The 19,669-nt window shown below is 40.0% G+C and overlaps 1 protein-coding gene across 18 annotated transcripts in view; it reads right to left on the bottom strand.

The window, feature by feature from the left end:
* The window catches only part of TAFA1 (TAFA chemokine like family member 1), a 955,756-nt gene that overhangs the window by 798,612 nt on the left and 137,475 nt on the right, over nt 1-19,669 (bottom strand). Inside the window, exon 1 of one of the 18 annotated variants that reach the window (XM_079935039.1) lies at nt 5,466-5,872. The exons of 16 other annotated variants lie outside the window; for them this stretch is intronic. The gene's annotated coding sequence lies outside the window, so the exon portion shown is untranslated. Of the gene's footprint in view, nt 1-5,465; nt 5,873-19,669 lie in introns of those variants that run through there. One more of the 18 variants, XM_079935040.1, reaches the window with a different exon arrangement.

Here is a 19,669-nt window from a genome sequence, read left to right as displayed (position 1 = left end):
TGTGAAGGAAGCCTAGTGGCAAAAGTATGATATCCTCAAAGAGGAGGAGGAGATAAATTCTATCAAATTCTGCTCAGGGCTTCCCTGGTGGCGCAGTGGTTGAGAGTCCGCCTGCCGATTCAGGGCACACGGGTTCGTGCCCCGGTCTGGGAAGATCCCACATGCCGTGGAGCGGCTGGGCCCGTGAGCCATGGCCGCTGGGCCTGCGCGTCCGGAGCCTGTGCTCCGCAACGGGAGAGGCCACAACAGTGAGAGGCCCGCGTACAGAAAAAAAAAAAAAAAATTCTGCTCAAAGGTTGAACAAGAGGAGAACTGAGAAAAGGCCATTGACTTTTGTGACATGAAGATCACTGATGACCTGAATAAAAGCAATCTTGGAAGAATGGTAGGGACAAAAGTCAGAGTAAATTAGGATTTCAAGAGAGAAGGGGAGGCAGGGCTGACAGTGAGTTTATACAACTCTTTCAAAGCGCTTTCAAATTTAAGGAATATCAGACAAATTGAGACTCATTCTAGAAATCAACTGGCCTCTTCTCCACAGAAATGTCAATGTCATAAAATATAAAGAAAGGCTGAGGAAATGTTCCAGATTAAAAGAAACCAAAGAGTCATGTCCACTAAATTCTATATATGATTCTTGATTGAACCCTGGATCAGGGGAAAATTGTTATACTGAACATTATTGAAAAAAATGACAAAATTTGAATACGGATTGCATTTTAAATCAGGATGTTGTATTGATGCCAAACTTCCCAAATTTCATCATAGAATTGTAGTTATGTAATGGAATGTCCTTGCTCTTAGGAAATATATCAGAAAATGATTCAGAAAAACACAGTAAATATATATACATTTATATATATATATAAAAAATAGATTTTTATATATGCAGGGTATAGAAATATATATATATTTATATATATATATATATTTCTATACCCTGCATATAAAATCTAGATGAGGGGTACATAGAAGTCCTCTGTATTATTCTTAAAAACTTTCTGTAAATTTGAAATTATTTTGTAATAAAACTTTTTGAAAATGTTATAGTGGTTATTTCTGAGAAATGAAATAATGGATTTTTTTTCTATCTCCTTATCTCTATTTTCTTTACCAACAGCAGAGATCAGTTACTTTAAAACATAAGTATTTTTAATGACATTTAAAGTATTTAAGAAAACGTATCAGTTAACTTTATCGACCACTCAAAAGGGCAGTGTTTTAATGATCTGAGCAAATACTTACTTCATGAGACATATTTATCAGATTTTTTGAAGTTATAGAACAAGATTTACGACAGATCTCTAATGATGAGATTATACACCTACATATGATACCTTGTGGGCCAATGTTCACTTCTCAAGAAAAAGGAAGTTAATACATTGGGATATTGCTTTAAGTATTTTAATGTTAATTATAATGATAATGCACTAAAATGAATTAATAATTTTGAATTTTTCTTCATTGAATTGCCAGAGGTTTCTTTAGGGCTTAAATTATTATTTCTATGTTTTATGTGTTGGCTTTACCATCACAGAGGAGAAATATGAAAAAGCAATTAACTATATCCTCCAGTCTCCCTGAGAAATTGCTGTAGGGAATCTGTGAAAGAAGGGGCAGAGTTAGCACTATCACAGAAGATCTGTTTAATCAGATTCTCACTCTGGGGAAAATCTGGTTTAAAACCCCATGGCCATGCCTCTCTCTCGCCCTGTCACAGCTCACCCTTCCCCCTCCCCATATCCTCAAGTCCGTTCTCCAGTAGGTCTGTGTCTTTATTCCTGTCTTACCCCTAGGTTCTTCATGACATTTTTTTTTCTTAAATTCCGGTGCTTTGTGACCACCTGGAGGGGTGGGATAGGGAGGGTGGGAGGGAGGGAGATGCAAGAGGGAAGAGATATGGGAACATATGTATAACTGATTCACTTTGTTATAAAGCAGAAACTAACACACCATTGTAAAACAATTATACTCCAATAAAGATGTAAAAACAAAAACAAAATCCCCATGGCTATCAGAACAAGCTTGCCATTATCATGTAACAGATTTGTGGTGGAAACTCAATGGCCACTTGTTGATTAATTGTCAAGAAAGGGAAGAAAGTTTATATCAGAGACAACTTGACTTTGCAAGATCTAGCAAGTTTACCATCAACTCTCACCGACTTAGAGTGTAAAATATGGGCCATAGTGTTAGGAGGCTGAGTGGAATTTTTTTAAATGTCAATCCATCTAACAAGAAGGATAAGATAACTTTGTTGACCACAAGCCTAAGAGCACTTTATTGACTTAACAGCCAAGTAAGAAAAAAAATGAGGGGGAAAAAAAAGTAACCAGTTAAAGTAGGTAGAGTGACAATACTTTGCTATCAAGATTTGTAATTCTTGGGGCTTCCCTGGTGGCGCAGTGGTTGAGAGTCCGCCTGCTGATGCAGGGTACACGGGTTCGTGCCCTGGTCCGGGAAGATCCCACATGCCGCGGAGCGGCTGGGCCTGTGAGCCATGGCCGCTGGGCCTGCGCATCCGGAGGCTGTGCTCCGCAACGGGAGAGGCCACAACAGTGAGAGGCCCGCGTACCGCAAAAAAAAAAAAAAAAAAAAAAGATTTGTAATTCTTGATAGCAAAACAGCAATTGAACTAATTTAAATTAAGCCTTTAAAAATAATTACAGAGAACTATTTTTAGAATTATTATAGGTATTTTTGAAGGTGTTTAATCATATATATGTGTTAGTGCCTGTACCTCAGTTTCTGGCAACACGGTAGACTAAATAACCTAACTGACTCTCGACTAAAAGTAAGTAAAAGTAAATACAAATATGAGTATCTATTTTACTGCTTTGACAAATTGGCAAGAAGGTACGAATTCTCCAGAGACCTAAAGTTAAGGGAAAACAAGAGTCCAACATGGTAAGCAGAGCACCAGAGCTCACCTTTACCCCAAGGGCAACTTCTGAACCCAAATAACTCTGAACTTCACTTTCCACGGCCTCACAGAGAATGAAGACATAAGAAAAATCTCTCAGAGTGGGACGCCTACTAGGAGATTCCACACATTAACCTGAGCTAGAAAATTACACCGTCAGCAGGCAAACTAGAAATAAAATTGTACCTCTCAGGAGTAGAAAATAAAATTAGCCATCTAAACCTTGTTTCTGGATGAAAGCCAGGAGGAAATATCTAAAAATTAAGAAGAAAAGTGCACACATATACAAAAAAAAATTAAGTTTCCATAAAGGATAGACAGTTGAAATATGTACATCTTTAAAAGATAGCATTTGCAATAGTACCAACAAATGAATCTAACCAAAGTTGCACAAGACCTTAACAACATCAAAAACCTGTGAAACTCTATGGAAACATATTAAAAAAGAGCTAAATAAATGTAAAGATGTACCATGGTTCATAGACGGGAAGACTCAGTATTATAAAAATACTGCTTCTCCCCAGATTGATCCATATATTCAATCTGAATAGTTTTTACTTTGAAATTTGGCCAAAAATTATGATGTAAACAGAGGACAAAGAACAAAAATAGTCAAAACATCCCATAATAGGAAATATATAGAGACGATATTTGCCTTACCAGGTATTAAGAGTTATAAAAATCTAATATTTATGATAAAGTGGTATTGGTCCAGGGATAGATGAATAGACTGGTGGAACTGAGTGGAGAGCTCAGAAATATATCCACACACTTATGGAAGTTCGATTGACAGACTAGTGGGAAACAGGGATTTTTCTATAAATAGTTCTGAAACAAAATTGACTCCTAACTAAAGCAAGACAATTCCATAGGAATTAAAGACCTAAATGTGAACAGCAACAGTATAACAATTTTAGAAGGCAATATAAAAAAATCTTCACCATTCTGTCCAAGGAATTCTCCATTTTTTCTGGAGTTGATCTGTAGTGGAGATAGATTTCTTAAATACGACAGAAGTAGAAACCACAAAGAGAGTTGAATTCAATTACATTAAAATTAAGAGCATCTGTTCATTTAAAACACCATGTGGTAGAGACTTGAGTACTCCCAAATATCAGTGTGGGAGTATTCTACACTTCCCAGCCTCCTTTGGGGACGAATGATGAGATGCAATTTGGACAGGAGTGACAGAAGCCACTTCCAGGCCTCGCACTTAGAAATAACCTACAGAGTCCTCAGCTTTCCTTCCTTTGCCATGTGTTTTCTTTTTTTTTTTTTTTTCGGTACGCGGGCCTCTCACTGTTGTGGCCTCTCCCAACGCAAAGGCTCAGCGGCCACGGCTCATGGGCCCAGCCGCTCCGCGGCATGTGGGATCTTCCCGGACCCAGGCACGAACCCATGTTCCCTGCATCGGCAGGCGGACTCAACCACTGCGCCACCAGGGAAGCCCTGCCATGTGTTTTCTAAGGCACAGCTTCAAGAGAGGACCAGTGACTAACATCAGCCTTTGTTATCCACTGAGGTTCAAGGTTTATTTGTTACTCCCGATTAGCCTATGCTATACTGATTAATAAAAGCCATAGATAAAATGATAACTACAAAGTGGAGAAGCCATTTTCAGTACATCTACTTGACAAAATATGAGCATCCAATACATTTTTTAAAGTTCTATGAATTAATAAGAAAAGGATAAACATCCCAATAGAAAAATGGGCAAAAGATTTGAACAATCTCTTTCATAATGGTCAATAACCACATAAAAAGATAGCCATTCTCTAGTAAATGAGAAAATGATACCTCACCGTTTTCACTCCCATCAGTAGGACAAAAATTTTTGAAGTCTGCAGACTTCCCTGGTGGCACAGTGGTTGAGAATCCACCTGCCAATGCAGGGGACATGGGATCGAGCCCTTGTCCAGGAGGATCCCACATGCTGCGGAGCAATTAAGCAACCCCGTGTGCCACAACTACTGAGTCTGCGCTCTAGAGCCCACGAGCCACAACTACTGAAGCCAGTGTGCCACAACTACTGAAGCCCACATGCCTAGAGCACGTGCTCTGCAACAAGTGAAGCCAACACCATGAGAAGCCTGTGCACTGCAACGAAGAGTAGCCCCATGGGGAGACCTTCAAGATGGTGGGAGAGTAAGACATGGATATCACCTTCCTCCCCACAAATACATCAGAAATACATCTACATGTGGAACAACTCCTAAAGAACACCTACTGAACGCTGGCAGAAGACCTCAGACCTCCCAAAAGGCAAGAAACTCCCCACATACCTGGGTAGGGTAAAAGAAAAAAGAAAAAAACAGAGACAAAAGAATAGGGACGGGACCCACACCAGTGGGAGGGAGCTGTGAAGGAGGAAAGGTTTTCACACAGTAGGAAGCCCCTTCACGGGCGGAGACTGTGGGTGGCGGAGGCGGGAAGCTTCAGAGCCGCGGAGGAGAGCATAGCAACAGGGGTGCGGACGGCAAAGCGAAGAGATTCCCGCACAGAGAGATTCCCGCAAGGAGGACCGGGGCCTACCAGCACTCACCAGGCCGAGAGGCTTGTCTGCTCACCCGGCGGAGCAGGCGGGGGCTGGGAGCTGAGGCTCGGGCTTCGGTCGGAGCGCAGGGAGAGGACTGAGGTTGGCGGCGTGAACACAGCCTGAAGGGACTAGTGCGCCACAGCTGGCCAGGAGGGAGTCCGGGGAAAAGGTCTGGAGCTGCCGAAGAGACAAGAGACTTTTTCTTGCCTCTTTGTTTCCTGGTGCGCTAGGAGAGGAGATTAAGAGCGCCGCTTAAAGGAGCTCCAGAGACGGGCGCGAGCCACGGCTAAAAGCCCGGACCACAGAGACGGGCATGAGACGCTAAGGCTGCTGCTGCCGCCACCAAGAAGCCTGTTTGCGAGCACAGGTCACTATCCACACCTCCCCTCCCGGGAGCCTGTGCAGCCCGCCACGGCCAGGGTTCCGTGATCCAGGACAACTTCCGGGGAGGACGCATGGCGCGCCTCGGGCTGGTGCAACGTCACGCCGGCCTCTGCCGCCGGAGGCTCGCCCGGCATCCGCGCCCCTCCCTCCCCCCCGGCCTGAGTGAGCCAGAGCCCCCCAAGCAGCTGCTCCTTTAACCCCGTCCTGTCTGGGTGGGAACAGACGCCCTCAGGCGACCTACACGCAGAGGCGGGTCCAAATCCAAACCTGAGCCCTAGGAGCTGTGCGAACAAAGAAGAGAAAGGGAAATTTCTCCGAGCAGCCTCAGGAGCAGCAGATTAAATCTCCACAATCAACTTGATGTACCCTGCATCTGTGAAACACCTGAATAGACAACGAATCATCCCAGATTGAGGACATGGACTTGGGAGCAACTATATGTATATTTTTCCCCTTCTTCTCTTTTTGTGAGTGTGTATGTGAATGCTTCTGTGAGTAATTTTGTTTGTATAGCTTTGCTTTTACCATTTGTCCTTGGGTTCTGTCTGCCCGTTTTTGTTTTTTTTTTTTAATATAGGTTTTAGCGCTTCTTATCATTGGTGGATTTGTTTTTTGGTTTGGTTGCTCTCTTCTTTCTTTGTTTCTTTTTTATTACTTTTTAATTTATTTTTAATAATTGTTTTTTCATTTTTTATTTTAATAACTTTTTAATATAATTTTTCTCCCTTTCTTTCTTTCTTTCTTTCTCTCTCTCTCTTCCTTCCTTCCTTCCTTCCTTCCTTTCTTTCTTTCCTTCTTGCTTGCTTGCTGGCTTGCTTGCTCCCTTTTATTCTGAGCCGTGTGGATGACAGGATCTTGGTGTTCCAGCCAGGTGTCAGGGCTGTGCCTCTGAGGCAGGAGAGCTGAGTTCAGGACGTTGTTCCACCAGAGACCTCCCAGCTCCACGTAATATCAAACAGCAAAAATCTCCCAGAGATCTCCATCTCAACGCCAAGACCCAGCTCCACTCAATGACCAGCAAGCTACAGTGTTGGACACCCTAAGACAAACAACTGGCAAGACAGGAACACAACCCCACTCATTAGCAGAGAGGCTGCCTAAAATCATAATAAGGCCACAGACACTCGAAAACACACCACCAGAAGAGGACTTGCCCATCAGAAAGACAAGATCTAGCCTCATCCACCAGAACACAGGCACTAGTCCCCTCCACCAGGAAGCCTACACAACCCACTGAAACAACCTTAGCCACTGTGGGCAGACACCAAAAACAATGGGAACTGTGAACCTGCAGCCTGCGAAAAAGAGACCCCAAACACAGTAAGTTAATCAAAAGAAGGACACAGAGAAACACACAGCAGATGAAGGAGCAAGTTGAAAACCCACCAGACCAAACAAATGAAGAGGAAATAGGCAGTCTACCTGAAAAAGAATTCAGAGTAATGTTAGTAAAGATGATCCAAAATCTTGGAAATAGAATGCAGAAAATACAAGAAACATTTAACAAGGACCTAGAAGAACTAAAGAGCAAACAATGATGAACAACACAATAACTGAAATTTAAAATTCTCTAGAAGGAATCAGTAGCAGAGTAACTGAGGGAGAAGACCTGGAAGATAAAAGACTTGAAATAACTACTGCAGAGCAGAATAAAGAAAGAATGAAAAGAACTGAGGACAGTCTCAGAGACCTGTGGGACAATATTAAACGCACCAACTTTCGAATTATAGGGGTCCCAGAAGAAGAAAAAAAGAAAGGAACTGAGAAAATATTTGAAGAGATTATAGTTGAAAACTTCCCTAATATGAGAAAGGAAATAGTTAGTCAAGTACAGGAAGTGCAGACAGTCCCATACAGGATAAATTCAAGGAGAAACACGCCAAGACATATTAATCAAACTATCAAAACTTAAATACAAAGATAAAATAGTAAAAGCAGCAAGGGAAAAACAACAAATAACATACAAGGGAATCCCCATAAGGTTAACAGCTGATCTTTCAGCAGGAACTCTGCAAGCCAGAAGGGAGGGGCAGGACATATTTAAAGTGATGAAAGGGAAAAACCTACAACCAAGATTACTCTTCCCAACAAGGATCTCATTCAGATTCGACAGAGAAATTAAAACCTTTACAGACCAGCAAAAGCTATGAGAATTCAGCACCACCAAACCAGCTTTACAACAAAAGCTAAAGGAACCTCTCTAGGCAGGAAACACAAGAGAAGGAAAAGACCCACAATAACAAACCCCAAATAATTAAGAAAATGGTAATAGGAACATACATATCGATAATTAAGTTAAAAGTAAATGGATTAAATGCTCCAACCAAAATACATAGACTGGCTGAATGGATACAAAAACAAGAGCCATACATATGCTGTCTACAAGAGACCCACTTCAGACCTAGGGAAACATACAGACTGAAAGTGAGGGGATGGAAAAAGATATTCCGTGCAATTGGAAATCAAAAGAAAGCTGGAGTAGCAATTCTCATATCAGACAAAACAGAGTTTAAAATAAAGACTATTATAAGAGACAAAGAAGGACACTACATAATGATCAAGGGATCAATCCAGGAAAAAGATATAACAATGGTAAATATTTATGCCCCAACATAGGAGCGCCTCAATACATAAGGCAAATGCTAACAGCCATAAAAGGGGAAATCAATAGTAACACAATCATAGTAGGGAATTTTAACACACCACTTTCACCAATGGACAGATCATCCAAAATGAAAATAAATAGGGAAACACAAGCTTTAAATGATGCATTAAACAAGATGGACTTAATTGTTATTTATAGGACATTCCATCCAAAAACAACAGAATACACTTTCTTCTCAAGTGCTCATGGAACATTCTCCAGGAGAGATCATATCTTGGGTCACAAATCAAGCACTGGAAAATTTAAGAAGATTGAAATCATATCAAGTATCTTTTCGAAACACAATGCTATGAGACTAGATATCAATTACAAGAAAAGATCTGTAAAAAATACAAACACATGGAAGCTAAACAATACACTACTTAATAATCAAGAGATCACTGAAGAAATCAAAGAGGAAATCAAAAAATACCTAGAAACAAATGACAATGAAAACACGACGACCCAAAACCTATGGGATGCAGCAAAAGCAGTTCTAAGGGGGAAGTTTATAGCAATACAATCTTACCTTAAGAAACAAGAAACATTTCAAGTAAACAACCTAACCTTACACCTAAAGCAATTAGAGAAAGAAGAACAAAAAAGCCCCAAAGTTAGCAGAAGGAAAGAAATCATAAGGATTAGATCAGAAATAAATGAAAAAGAAATGAAGGAAACAATAGCAAAGATCAATAAAACTAAAATCTGGTTCTTTGAGAAGATAAACAAAATTGATAAACCATTAGCCAGACTCATCAAGAAGAAAAGGGAGGGCTTTCCTGGTGGCGCAGTGGTTGAGAGTCCGCCTGCCGATGCAGGGAACGCGGGTTCGTGCCCGGTCTAGGAAGATCCCACATGCCGTAGAGCAGCTGGGCCCGTGAGCCATGGCCGCTGAGCCTGCGCGTCCGGAGGCTGTGCTCCACAACAGGAGAGGCCAAAACAGTGAGAGGCCCGTGTACCACAAAAAAAAAAAGAAAAGAAAAGAATAAACAAAAAAAAGGAGAAGACTCAAATCAATAGAATTAGAAATGAAAACAGAGAAGTAACAACTGACACTGCAGAAATACAAAAGATCATGAGAGATTACTACAAGCAACTATATGCCCATCAAATGGAGAACCTGGAAGAAATGGACAAATTCTTAGAGAAGCACAAGCTTCCAAGACTGAACCAGGAAGAAATAGAAAGTATAGACAGACCCATCACAAGCACTGAAATTGAAACTGTGATTGAACATCTTCCAACAAACAAAAGCTCAGGACCAGATGGCTTCACAGGAGAATTCTATCAAATATTTAGAGAAGAGCAGACACCTATCCTTCTCAAGCTCTTCCAAAATATGGTAGAGTAGGGAACACTCCCAAACTCATTCTACGAGGCCACCATCACCCTGATAGCAAAACCAGACAAAGATGTCACAAAGAAAGTAATCTACAGCCAATATCACTGATGAATATGGATGCAAAAACCCTCAACAAAATACTAGCAAACAGAATCCAACAGCACATTAAAAGGTTCATACACCATGATCAAGTGGGGTTTATCCCAGGAATGCAAGGATTCTTCAATATACACAATTCAATCAATGTGATACACCATATTAAGAAACTGAAGAATAAAAACCATATGATCATCTCAATAGATGCAGAAAAAGCTTTCGACAAGATTCAACACCTATTTATGATAAAAATCCTCCAGAAACTAGGCATAGAGGAAACATACCTCAACATAATAAAGGCCATATATGACAAACCCACAGCCAACATTGTCCTCAATGGTGAAAAACTGAAACCATTTCCACTAAGCTCAGGAACAAAAAAGGGTGCCCACTCTCACCACTGTTATTCAACATTGTTTTGGAAATTTTAGCCACAGCAATCAGAGAAGAAAAATAAATAAAAGGAATCCAAATTGGAAAAGAAGAAGTAAAGCTGTCACTGTTTACAGATGACATGATACTATACATAGAGATTCCTAAAGATGTTATCAGAAAGCTACTAGAGCTAATGAATGAATCTGGTAAAGTAGCAGGATACAAAATTAATGCACAGAAATCTCTTGCATCCCTTTACACTAATGATGAAAAGTCTGAAAGAGAAATTAAAGAAATACTCCCATTTACCACTGAAACAAAAAGAATAAAATAACTAGGAATAAACCTACCTAAGGAGACAAAAGACCTGTATGCAGAAAACTATAAGACACTGATGAAAGAAATTAAAGATGATACAAACACATGGAGAAATATACCATGTTCTTGGATTGGAAGAATCAGCATTGTGAAAATGACTATACTACCCAAAGCAATCTACAGATTCAATGCAATCCCTATCAAAGTACCAATGGCATTTTTCACAGAACTAGAACAAAAAATTTCACAGTTTGTATGGAAACAAAAATGACCCCCAATAGCCAAAGCAATCTTGAGAAAGAAAAACGGAGCTGGAGGAATCAGGCTCCCTGACTTCAGACTATACTACAAAGCTACAGTAATCAAGACAGTATGGTACTGGCACAAAAACAGAAAGATAGATCAATGGAACAGGATAGAAAGCCCAGAAATAAACCCACGCACATATGGTCACCTTACCTTTGATAAAGGAGGCAAGAATATACAATGGAGAAAAGACAGCCTCTTCAGTAAGTGGTGCTGGGAGAACTGGAGAGCTACATGTAAAAGAATGAAATTAAAACACTTCCTAATACCATATGTAAAAATAAACTCTAAATGTAAGGCCAGACACTATAAAACTCTTAGAGGAAAACATAGGCAGAACACTCTTTGACATAAATCATAGCCAGATCCTTTTTGACCCACCTCTTACAGAAATGGAAATAAAAACAAAAATAAACAAATGGGAACTAATGAAACTTAAAAGCTTTTGCACAGCAAAGGAAACCTTAAACAAGACGAAAAGACAACCTTCAGAATAGGAGAAAATATTTGCAAACGAAGCAACTGACAAAGGATTAATCTCCAAAATTTACAAGCAGCTCATGCAGCTCAATATCAAAAAAACAACCCAATCCAAAAATGGGCAGAAGACCTCAACAGGTATTTCTCCAAAGAAGATATACAGATTACCAACAAACATATGAAAGGATGCTCAACATCACTAATCATTAGAGAAATGCAAATCAAAACTAAAACGAGGTACCACCTCACACTGGTCAGAATGGCCATCATCAAAAAATCTACAAACAATAAATGCTGGCGAGGGTGTGGAGAAAAGGGAACCCTCTTGCACTGTTGGTGGGAATGTAAATTGATACAGCCACTATGGAGAACATTATGGAGGTTCCTTAAAAAACTAAAGATAGAACTACCATACGACCCAGCAATCCCACTACTGGGCATATACCCTAAGAAAACCATAATTCAAAAAGGATCATGTACCACAATATTCATTGCAGGACTATTTACAATAGCCAGGACATGGAAGCAACCTAAGTGTCCATCAACAGCTGAATGGATAAAGAAGATGTGGCACATATATACAATGGAATATTACTCAGCCATAAAATGAAATGAAATTGAGTTATTTGTAGTGAGGTAGATGGACCTAGAGTCTGCCATACAGAGTGAAGTAAGTCAGATAGAGGAAAACAAATACTGTATGCTAACACATATATATGGAATCTTAAAAAAAAAAAAACTGGTTATGAAGAATCTAGGGGCAGGATGGGAATAAAGACGCAGACCTACTAGAGAATGGACTTGAGGATATGGGGGGGGGAAGGGTAAACTGGGACGAAGTGAGAGAGTGGCATGGCCATATATACACTACCAAATGTAAAATAGATAGCTAGTGGGAAGAAGCCGCATAGCACAGGGAGATCAGCTCGGTGCTTTGTGACCACCCAGTGGGGTTGGATAGGCAGGGTGGGATGGACATGCAAGAGGGAGGAGATATGGAGATATATGTATATGTATAGCTGATTCACTTTGTTATAAAGCAGAAACTAACACACCATTGTAAAGCAATTATACTCCAATAAGGATATTAAAAAAATAAATAAAATCTCCACACACACACACACACAAAAAGTGTAGCCCCCACTCTCAGCAACTAGAGAAAACCCGCATGCAGCAGCGAAGACCGAATACAGCCAACAAAATTAAATAAATGAATAAATAAATAAATTTTTAAAAAATGTTTGAAGTCTGACCCTACCCAGTGTTAACACAAATATGGAAGATAGGAATTGTTATTCACTGCTAATGGAAGTAAAAATCAACACAACTACTTTGGAAAACATCTTAGCAATACATAATAAAGGTTAAGGAACTCATACTCTTCCACCCAGTAATTCTGCCCTTGTTTATGTACTCTAAGCTAGTGCTGCCTACCAGAACTTTGATGATGATGGAAATATTCTATAATCTTTTTGTCCAATATGGTAGTCACTTGCCCCATGTGGCTACTGAGCACTTCAAATGTGGCCAGTGTGACAAAGGACCTGGATATTTTAATTCATTTTAATTGTAATCAAAATATTCACTTGTGCTAATGTATTTAAGAGCACAGGTCTAGGTAAAGAAAAAAAAAAAAAAAGAACTGGGCCTCTTACATTTCTGGGAAGAAAGAGTAGAGACAGTTTTTCTTATTCCTCCCACTAAGTGTAACTAAATTTCTGGGGGGATTAGGGGAGGAGATATGTATGACTCTACACAGTAAAGACAAGGCAAAGTGGCTGGGATCTAGGGATCCTATTAAGAAGATCAAAAGACAAACTAAATATATAGGGAGAAAATATTCACAAACCATATCCAGAAAAGGTCAGGTATTCAGAAGATTTAAAGAACTGTTAAAGCACAACATTAATAAAGCAAAGAATCTAAATAGAACAAAGGCAAAAGACATTTCACCAAAGAAGATATATAGATGGTAAATAAGCAGATGAAAAGATGCTCAACATCATTAGCCATTATGGAAATGAAAATAGAGACCATAAAATGATTTCACTGTACTCCTATCAGAATGAGTAAAATAAGGCACAATGACAATACCAAAACCTGGCAAGGATGCAAAGAAACTGAATTACTCAAGTATGCTGGTGGGTATGTAAAATAGTACAGCCACTCTGGAAAACCATTCAGCAGTTTCTTAGACAACTAGCGATGTAGTTATCATATGAGCCAGCAATTGCTTTCCCAGGCATTTAGCATAGAGAGATGAGGAATTGGGTTTACACCAAAACCTGTACCCAAATGTTCATTGCAGCTTTATTCGTTAATAGCCAAAAACCAGAAACACCAGAAGTTGTTAAACAGATAAATGGTTAAACAAACTGTGGTACATCCATACCATGGAATACGCCTCAGCAACAAAAAGGAATCTACTATTGTTACATGTAACAAGCTGGATGAATTTCCAGAAAATTATGCAGATTAGTAAAAGTCTCAAAGGTTATATACTGTATGATTCCATTTAAAAAACATTCTTGAAAAGAGAACATTATAGAAATGGGGAACAGATTATGGGTTGCCTCAGGTTAAGGAAAGAGGTAAGGTTTGAAGAAAGTGAGTATGACTATCCATGGGCTGATGGATATGTACTATATCTTTCTTTACTACATCAATGTCAATATCCTGGCCATGATACTGTACTAGAGTTTTACAAGACGTTACACTTGGGGAAACTGAATAAATGTTGTGTGGGAGGTCTCCCTATCACTTGTTACAACTTCATGTGAGTCCATAATTATTGCAAACCACAAAGTTTAATTTTAAAATATTGGAAATAACTCAAATATCCGTCAACATAAAATGCAGAAATAAATTGTGATATATTCATTTACTCATTGGAATGCAAGCAAAAGCAAAGATAATAAACTAAATTCAGTAAAGGTCATTACCTAGGAAGGGAAGAGAAAGAGATGATTTCAGGAGGGGACACTTAAGGGGATTTCAAAGCAAAGGTAATATTTTTCCCCATAAACTGAGTAGTGGGTACACAGGCATTCATTATATCATTGTTCTTTATAACTTACATATATTTTATAAATTTAAAAATACTTTGAATCCTAAAGTTCTTTTCAAAGTAAGAAGAAAACTTACATTTTAATCTGTTTTATATTTTAACTGCACCAATAAACGAGAAATTAAAAACTCCACACCCCTCAGAATAATTTCAATAAAAAATAAGTGGTGCATTTAGCAATTAAGATTAAAATTTATATTCTGCTTCTGAAAAAACTGTGTCGGACAACAGAAAATGATTCGATTGTAGTTAGAGTCAAGGTAGCAGTGAGATGTGAAATGAAAGATAAAAGGGGAAATGCATTATTTATTTATTTATTTATTATTTTTTAGAATTTGGCCGTGCCACGCCACTTGTGGGATCTTAGTTCCCCCACCAGGGATTGAACCCTGGCAGTGAACCCCCGGTGCCAGCAGTGAAAGCACTGAGTACTAACCACTGGACCACCAGGGAAATCCCAAGGGAACTCACAATTTAAGGTTAAAAATGAGACAGTCACTTGCCTCACATAATGATGTCGGGCTAGGTCTTAGAACAACAATGGGAAAAGGAAAAACTTGTTGAAGCTCAAAAGCAGAGGAGGGCTTTACTATTTTGGATGAGGAGGACCCAGGAGGCTCCAGTCATCAATCAGATGTGCTAGCACTTCAGTGTATGAATGGCTTTAAGGAAAAGGAAAGAGCATTTAGGAATACAGCACTCAGTGAAGGGCCTAGAGAATTCTGTCAAAGATGCAAAACCAAATAATTAGGACAGAGGATACTAAAAATAGAAATGTAATGGAAATGTCTGTCACATTTTGAACAAAGTTCATATGGAGGAGGGAAGATAAATCTACAGGTGGCATTGCTTTTGGAGCTAAATGGAAATTAGCAAATAATAGCTGACCCTCACTGAGCGCTTACTGTATGTCAGGCCTGGCGCTAAATGATTTACATGCATTTGGTTCATTTGATAATCACAGAATTCTTCTGCAGTGGGACTATTATTTTCCTGATGTTATAGGTGAGGAAGCTGAGACTCAGTGAGGTTAAGGGCTTACCTAAAGCCATGTTGCTGAAGGTTGGCAGAACCAAGACCCAGACCCAGATCTGTCTGTCAGACTTCAGAGCCTGTGCTCTAAACCACTGGGCATGCTGCTTCAGCATCAAGAAATGGGAGGGGCAAAGAAAAGTTGCAAGTAAGGATGTCCCCCTGCTTAGGAGAGGAATGAAGTCTTATATAGCAGGCACACAAATAACTTAATATTGGTCTATCTTTGTCAACTGCCACAAAGTTCAACTGGCATAAGCTTTCAGTGTTTGAAGTGTTTCCATGACTAAGATCCCCATCCTTTGTTCTTGGTCTGTCTTTTTCATTTGCTACTCTCTGTAGTATGTTGTAGATGGTGAAAAAAAAATTACATACTCTTTTTGCAAGCATGTTGTTATACATCAAGCAAATGTAAGGGGAAGAGGGGAAGCAGTGAGGAGCCCAAAAAGTATCAAATTGTAACATTCTGCTGACTACATGAGTGAGGACTTAACATGAGGAAGGAAATCCCAATGTGGTCTAGGAAAGAAATTAGGATTTCTGAAGCAAAGTACTTAACTTACTCATCTGTGTGAAGAAGAGCATACATCACCTTTTCTAAGTTTGACGGAGGGCAAAAACCCAACTTCGTATGGTTGTTTGGAAAATGAAAAGCTGTTTTCCAAGCAACATCAGCCTCCTGAAAAAGCAGTTCTGCTCTCCAAAAAGGCAAAATACTTTCTGAGAGCACAAAACTAGCTTGCCCTTAGTCTAATTTCACAATGCTTCTACTCATTGGCAGAAATAGCAATACATTTCTTGCAGATCAAATTTGCAATTTCTCTTGGAAAATATCTTGAGTTTTGTATATGCATATTCATAAAATGAAAATAACTTGATTTCTCTGGCACTCTGGGCCTGGAAGCACAGGGGTTTGGGGGAGAAATATTCCTAGGGGTTCAAGAAAAAGAGTAGGGCCAGAGAAAGCAAGAGAGTGAGTTGAAAACACAGGTCAGGCCTTTGGAAAGAGCAGAAACATACAGATGTTAACAGTGCAGATGTGCTAGGGAAAGAATACAGCTTTTCTACTCAAGATACGATAGTATGAACTTGAAAACCCCAGTTGCCTGACCCAGATGGTGGAGACTCTCACGTCTGCCCATGCAGAGCTGAAGGTGTGTCTGCATGCAAGCTGGCTGGGACTCCAGCCAGGGAGACAGAAGTGAAGCTGGGAAAGAGAGGGAGGCATTCTGGTCCTTTCTAACAGAGGTGCCCTTCAGCACAGGGTTCCTGTCTACTTTGGTGGCAGCAGCTTGTAGAAAAGCAGGGGGAATATTGCATATTCTTTTTTTTGTCCCTCCACTCTCTCCCTTTCTTTATTATTATTGTTATTATTATATCTATTATTCTTATTATTGATGGAAGGAGGAGACTTCATCATGTTTATTCCCCAGCTCCTTCCCTGCTAGGCTATGAGGCTACAGGGGCATGTTCTTCTTCCAAAGCCACAGTTGGGGTTGGGCAACGGTTAACTGCTCCCCACTGTTGCTAGCCATGGGGTGCTTCACCATCTCTTCTGGTTTCTCTTAACACTGTCCATACTTTTATAACAATACCCTCATAATACTCAACTCAAATACCCCATTTGCATGTTTTATCTGTTTCCTTCAGGACCTAACATAGGCAGTAGATTTGTTCTGGCTAGTAAATGAGTTCCAGAAGGGCAATTTGAAGAGGAGGCAAAAGAGTAGTAGACATGATGGGAGAGAAACCTCCCGGGACAACCTGCTGTTTGTGGTCCTTGGCTGTCCTCTAGGAAAGCAGAACTACTACTGAAGCCATCTGGCTTGGGTTATGGTGTTGCAGAAATTAAGAAAATGACATTGGGTGTCAGTGGGAGCTTGGAGATGGAAGGCAGTGTAAGGTTATGAAAAAAAACAAACGAACAGCCTTGAGGGTTACACAGACCTGAGTCTGTTAGTTAGTTCTTTTGTAGCCCAGAGAAAGTTACTTAAATCTCTGAGCCTCAGTTTTTTTCATCTATCTAAAAGATAATAGTACCCACATCTTGAGGATTTTGTGTGATGGTTAATTACTAAGGTAACAAATATAATGTATCTAAGACGGGGTTCAGAGCATTGCAGGTTCTAGGTCAATGTTAGTTCCTTTCCTCCTTTCCTGCTTCCCAGCAACAGGACAAGTGAGGAGGGGCCAAGGCCTGGGAAAGTAGATGCTTCTAGTGGGGAGAGGTGACAATGGTGCTGGAGTATTGCTTTGCTAGTAAAAGGCTGTGGTACCCAGTGGAAGGTGCACTACACCAGCCTCAGATCTGGTTTCAAGGTTTAGATCATCCACAAGGTCAGTTGACTTTAGGCAAAACATTTCGCTCTCTGAGCCCCAGTGTCCCATCAGGAAAGTGAAGCCTTTGGGCCAGATCAGCTCTTCCTAAGGTATGGTCACAATCTGGAATTAGGAGGGAGACTGGGGAGTAAGGAGGGGACCACATGCCCTTAACTTCCAAAAGGAAAATATAGAAGGCAATAGAAATGAAAATAATCTGTTAAATTACCTATAGCAGAAATAATGTATTAGCAGGCCATAAGCTAGATAGATGTGGAGATGTACTTTCTTTGACCTTGTGAGGTGGTGTTTTAAAATGTCACATTATTTGACAACCTTTAAAAGTCAGAAGGCATCATATGAAAATTCAGATTACCAGCTTGTTTGGAAAGTCTGCCTATACTATCCCACCCCCCTCACCACACAACTTTCTACAGGGCAATGGTGGCCAGAGCTGAGTAACCTCTGCTGCCCTCAGAGAGGACCTGCACCCTCCTGTTGGCCACGACCTTCACCTGGACCACTTCACTCATGTATGTTACATGCCAGACGGCTGGACACATTGGGTGCCTGACACCTAAAAAATGAAGAAATGTTAGTCTCGTTATTAACGGCTCTGCAATAGGTTAAAGATTGCCTTTTATTGTCACTAAAATAGAAAATAAAAATTAAAACCAAGAGTACATTGGTATAATACGACCGATAATTGACTCAACGGACAATTCAACGACACGATTTTGCCGGCAAGAATTTGATTGGGTTATCTCTTAAATTGTTGGTCACTTTTGCCAGGGGAACAGTCACATTATTTTTAAAACTAGTAAATGTCGGGGGAAAAATCAAAGATATACTCTCTTTCTTAAATGAACTCTATTTCCATGTAACCAATAGTTGATAAGGGGAAATTTCCCTTTATAGAGAAGCATGTAAGCTAAAAATTGCAGAAGGAATGCTAGAATTAGGATATCATCATTTTGTAACACCTGATGAAATAATGATTTTGATAAGCATCAGTGATTGCTAACGCCACAAAATAAAGCAAGACCAGATGATTATGGGCTCCTGATAGACACACACAATATTACCTAAAGTATTCTTACCAAAAAAATCAAAACTGAATCTTCTCAGGTCTATAATTCTAACAATCTCACCACCCACTCAAAAATGCAAGGGACAGAGAAACTGATTAAATGAAACCATGAGGATACCAGCAAAATCTAGGCCTCAGAAACTCTACATTAATTCAACACATAAATACGAAGGAAAAAGTAAGGGAAAGAGAGTGGGTAATTTATGGATTAAAAGAGATGACACAGGGCTTCCCTGGTGGTGCAGTGGTTGGGGGTCCGCCTGCCGATGCAGGGGACACGGGTTCGTGTCCCGGTCTGGGAAGATCCCACATGCCGTGGAGCGGCTGGGCCCGTGAGCCATGGCCGCTGAGCCTGCGCGTCCGGAGCCTGTGCTCCGCAACGGGAGAGGCCACAACAGTGAGAGGCCCACATACCGCAAAAAAAAAAAAGAGATGATACAAATCAGCTACTGGCAATGTATGGACCTTATTTAGAACTTCATTCAAGAAAACTGAAAATTACAAATAAATTCATAAGGCAATCAGGGACATTTAAATACTGAGTGGATGTTTGATGACATTTGGAAATTACTGTCATTTATTTGGTATAAGAATCACACTGGTATTTTTTGTTATTAATAAACTTTATGTTTTAGATCAGTTTTAGATTCACAACAAAATTGAGCAGGAGGTACAGAGAGTTTCATATACATACAACTTCCTCTGCTATGCACATTCCTCACCAGAATCGTACACTTGTTACAATCAATGAATCTAT

Source organism: Stenella coeruleoalba, assembly GCF_951394435.1.
Source record: "Stenella coeruleoalba genome assembly, chromosome: 10".
Lineage (NCBI taxonomy): Eukaryota > Metazoa > Chordata > Mammalia > Artiodactyla > Delphinidae > Stenella > Stenella coeruleoalba.
Note: the sequence above shows the minus strand (reverse complement) of the source record. Positions and strands in the feature narration are given on the sequence as shown.